General features: G+C 42.7%; 1 non-coding gene across 1 annotated transcript; it reads right to left on the reverse strand.

Moving 5' to 3' along the window:
- Nucleotides 1–104, reverse strand: LOC112731873 (small nucleolar RNA R71). The gene has a single exon (XR_003167626.1). It is a non-coding gene; the product is annotated as a small nucleolar RNA R71 (small nucleolar RNA).
- Between the last annotated feature and the right edge of the window lie 5266 nt (nt 105–5370).

Below are 5370 nucleotides of genomic sequence, written 5' to 3' on the forward strand. Positions count from 1 at the left end.
AGGCTGAGAGCTGAGGTCCAAACTTTCAAGCAACAAGATGGTGAGACTTTGTATGAAGCATGGGAGAGGTTTAAAGACCTAACAAGGAGGTGTCCACCTGACATGTTCAATGAATGGGTGCAGCTGCACATTTTCTATGAAGGGCTCTCTTATGAGTCAAAGAAGGCCGTAGACCATTCATCCGGAGGATCTTTGAACAAGAAGAAGACCATTGAGGAGGCCATAGATGTCATTGAAACTGTAGCAGAGAACGACTACTTCTATGCTTCCGAAAGAGGGAACACAAGAGGAGTAATGGAGCTAAACAATGTAGATGCTCTGCTGGCCCAAAACAAGCTCATTACCCAGTAGCTGGCTGACCTCACCAAGAAGATGGAGAGGAACCAAGTAGCAGCAATCTCCACTTCATCGACAAACCAAGAAGGAGTGAATGAAGAAGCAGAGGGAAGTCAGGAGCAAGCCAACTACATTGGAAATTCACCTAGGCAAAACCATGATCCATACTCCAAGACCTACAACCCTGGATGGAGGAATCACCCAAACTTTGGGTGGGGAAATCAACAAGACCAAAGCCTTGATCAAAGACGTCCAAATCCCAACAATGCAAGCCACTAACATTTCACATCTAGACCATATGAACACCCCCATAACAACACCTCTCCACATCCACATCAAACCCAAAATAACTTACCTCATCCTTCCACCTCTAATCACGATCTACAATCAATTGATGACAGACTCTCAAGGATTGAGAATCTACTTGAAGGCATAGGCAAGGAGATTCAAGACAACAAGGTGTTCAAGGAGGAAGTGCGAGCCAGTTTCAAGAACCAGGGAGACACAATCAAGAGGTTGGAATCTCAAGTGGGGTATCTCTCTGAGCAAATTCCCAAACCCACAGATGGATTCCCAAGTGACACAGAGAAGAATCCGAGAGGTGAAACAAAGAAAGTAAGATGGAAAGATTGCAAGATGGTCACTATAAGTGATAAGGAGACTGAGGACAAGCCAAGCAAGCTGTCAGAACAACCTGAAGATACCTCAGTAGAGAAGAAGGAAAAAGATCATCAAGAACCAGAAATCTCACAACAGGAGCTGCTGAGACTCTATGCACCTTTTCCCCAACTGCTCAATGGTGCTATGGAGAAGAGAATATACTCAAGCTTTCTAGATTTGTTTGCATCTCTGCATGTCAACATACCATTCATCAAGACTATTTAACAAATGCCCGCATACATCAAGTATATGAAGGAGCTGCTTCCCAGGAAAAGCTCACTCAAGGGAGGCCAAACTATAGTGATGAACAAGGAGTGCAGTGCCCTCATTCAACCACAGTTGCCTATGAAAAAAAAAGATCCAGGGAGTTTTCATGTCCCCTGTGCCATAGGGGAAACAATGTTTGATAGAGCACTCTGCGATTTGGGAGCAAGCATTAACTTAATGCCCTTATCCCTGGTGAAGAGGCTGCAGATCAATGAGATATTGCCCACAGATGTAGTCATCAGGCTGGCTAACAAAACTCAAAAACAAGCAATAGGGGTGGTGGAAAACGTGTTGTTAAAGGTTGGGAAATACTTTCTTCCCACAGACTTTGTCATCTTGGACATGGAAAAGAGTCACACTCACCCAATCATATTAGGAAGACCATTCCTAGCTACAGCCAGAGCACTCATAGATGTGGAGTGAGGGGAGCTAATATTGAGGATCCATGATGAACGACTCAGCTTTAATGTCTTCAAACTCTCACAAGAAGCAAACCAAGAAAACAAAGAATCAAGCAAAGATCATAATGAGATGCTGACAGAGGAAGCAAGCACTGAAGCACAACCAGCCCATCTGGGAAAGCCCTTGGTTGATGAACAAGGAAATAAGCAGTTGTCACAACTCAAGAAAAAGCTGGAGGAACCTAAACTACCAGAGACATGTGAAGACAACTACAAAATTCCCTTAGAAGAAGAAGTCACTAAGAGCAAGACAACATCAAAAGGGACAAAGAAGAAGGTACCAAGGGGGTAGAGGAACAAGAAGATCTCTACGGAAGACTTCTCTCCAGGAGATAAAGTGATCTCAGCTTACTTCCCAGATATCCCCCCTAATCTCCCCACTGTACCATCTTAGTTACCTAAGGTCTTCACTATCAACAGAGTTCTCTCCTTGGAACATGTAGAGATCATTGATACAACCAATGGATATAAGTCCAAGGCAAGAGGGGAGGACTTGCTGCATTATGAACCTCTCTGATGAAGGAGAAACGTCAAGCTAGTGACGCTAAAGAAGCGCTTCATGGGAGGCAACCCATGTTTTATTAGCTTTTACTAGTGAATAAGTCAATATTCAAGAATTCCAACCCAAACTTGACAAACACTTGGTGAAATCCTTATATTGCAATATATAGTGAAGAACAAGTTTGGTGTTCAAAGCGTGCCTAGAAAGCATGAATGCAACTGAGAGCATGCTAGTCTTGGAGCCTTGAACAAAACTTTTTATCACAGTACTCCAAACTAAGTTTGGTGTCACCCCATGGTGCCACCAATGTGCATATAAGGATACACAGTTAGTTAGTTAGTTAGAGTTTATGAATAAGCAAAATCTTTTCTTCTTTTTATTAGTTTAGCCGTAAAGTTTAAATACTTTTTAGGACATTAATTTTTCTTATTTTATAGGGAAAAGGAGAGGAACATTGAAGGAGATTGATTGGATAACTAAATAAGAAGGGTTCGGCCACTTCATGAGGAGAAACTACACACTTGTTCTAAAAAGGGAAGGCATTGGAAAATGTTGCCATGCAACACTGAAAAGGATGGGACCCTTGAAGACCGAGCAATCTCCATCATAAAGTGATGATCCTTGTCCTTTCTCCAGGCACAACCCCAACCGTCCATCAAACAACCATTCCATCAATCCACACCCTCCATTCACTCACAACTTCTCTATATAAGTGATCCTTGTTCTGTACCCCACTCTGCACACCTCTTTATTTCGGATTCCCCTTCACTCCCTTCATTGCACTCAACCCTAAACAACCAAAAGTCTCCACACCATTGCCAACTTCACACATTGACCCTCATTCATGGCATCTTCGAGCTCTAAAAGAAGGAAGGGAAAGGAACCTATAGAGCAACACCGTATGATGAAAAGAGATTTAGAAGCTTGCACCATGCATTGCAATACGGGTGGATGGTGGATAAGGAGATCATTTATGAGCTGGGATTTCAAGTTAGGAAAATTGAGTGTCCCGAAATCACAAAGAAGGTAGAAAAGAGAAGATAGAAGCTCCTCACTGATCCGGTCATTAAGGTGAATGCAAATCTTATAAGAGAGTTTTATGCAAATGCGGTCCGATATGATAAGGCAGATGAGTCATATACAAGCTTTGTGAGAGGAAAGATTGTGGATTTTGGTCCCATGAGTGTCATGAAGGCATTAAAACTGCGGTCCATACCATTTGAAGAAGAGAGTTATCATTCAAGAATGGACAACAACCCTAATCATGACCAGATTGTGCAAGACATTTGTGTACCAGGAGCTGACTGGGAAAGATATGCAGATAGGAGGCCAAGGTTCTTCAAGAGAGCAGATCTCACTCCGGAAGCAAAGGGGTGGTTCGAAATTGTAAGGAGGTCCATCCTCCCAGCGGCGAACAACTCGGAGGTGAATCTCAAGAGAGTCACACTGGTACACTGTATACTCAAAGGAGGAGAAATCAAGGTTCATGAACTCATAGCAGAAGGCATTAGAAAAATGGCAGAGAAAAGCAACTCAAGAGGAACGTTAGGTTACCCCAGCACTATTTACCTACTGTGCAAGAAAGCTGGGATGGTGTTTGAAGATGAGGACCCCGTATGGATAAAAGAGGACATTCCAATAACCATTCGACGAATGTATGCTACCACATCCCCCCTGCCTCAACGGAAGCAAAGGAAGAGGACAGCCCCTCAAGTAGTGGAAGGACAAGTCTTGGATATGCACGAATTGCAGGAAGCCATTGATGGACTATCTCGACAATATTTGGAAAGCCAAGGAGCACAGAGAGAGCTTCAACTACAGATGATGGGGCAGCAAGAGGAGTCGCTCTCAAGATGGATGACTCAACAAGGGGAGTGGCAAAAGCAAATGATGGATCAGCAACTGAGTCAAGGGAAACAATGGGGTGAAATATTCCACAGGATGGAACAAAGGCAAAACGAGCAACAAGAATCCATCCAGAGGCTAATCAACATCCAAGCACATCAAAGTGCACATATACATGAGATGCATCGAAGACAGATAGAACAGGCAGAACTATTGGACGAGCAAAGGGCATTTGCAGAAGGAGTTTACCTGAGCGAGACTGGGCATCATATAAATACTCAAGCCAGGCTCGGTTACTTGGTAGGACAGCTGCCTATATTGCATCCAAGAATCACAAGGTATGAAAAAATGAGGGATGAATTAGCACGAGAAGAAAGACAAAAGGTGGAAGAGAGTCATGAATCAGTGAGGAAGGCACTTGAGGATTAGAAGCAAGCAAGATTGGCACGGATGCGAGGGAATGCAAGAGGACACAAAGAAGACAAAAAAGGAGGAAAGCATGGGCATCCACAAGAGTAAAAGGTGGTGACGTTCCTTCTTTGGTCCATCTTCTTCTATGCTTTGAATAAGGAAGATCTTGTATGAAATAGAACTTGCTTCCATGTTATGTTTGAACCTTTTTAAATTCTGTCTTTTAAGTTTTTGTGTTGAAGAGGTCTCTGTGTGCTAGTCTTTATGTCACCGCATCCTTACTTTGCTTACTTGTATGCTTGTCCCTTTGAATCAAATGAAAAAGAGGATGAGTATTTACAAAAGACCAGAGAGGAGTTCATACTATGGAGTAAGTTCATGAGTTTATGGTATAGTCATAAGTTAGCTAAGTTGGTTCAACCATAAGGTGGGAGGACAACTATCTGTCATGAATACTGTGCTTGAGACACACCCCATGAGACTAGCTAAATAAGAAGATCCTAATAAGAAAAAGGGAAAGAACAATCAAAGTTGAGGAATAAAAGAAAAAGAACAAGCATTAAGGCTAGGCACCAATGGTTTTTAATCTTGAGGCATGTGTCTGTGGTGCTCCTGTGTGAGGGATCTACTTGGATGAATAAGCTCTTAAGGGTGCCTTATCACTTGGTAACTTGGGTTAACTAACTCAGAATTATCAGCTGAAAGTCCACTATCAAGAGTAACTCTCAATACAGAGCATTTAGTAACCCAAAGAGGTGCTAGACACCAAGGTCTCAAGAAAAGAAAATAAATAAACTATGTGCCTGTGGTGTGTATGTATGGGGGAGAGACTTGAGCAAGTAAGTCCTTAGGGGTGCTTCAACACCTAGCACCTTGAACCAACTGGTT

Source organism: Arachis hypogaea, chromosome 12, assembly GCF_003086295.3.
Source record: "Arachis hypogaea cultivar Tifrunner chromosome 12, arahy.Tifrunner.gnm2.J5K5, whole genome shotgun sequence".
Taxonomy (NCBI): Eukaryota; Viridiplantae; Streptophyta; class Magnoliopsida; order Fabales; family Fabaceae; genus Arachis; species Arachis hypogaea.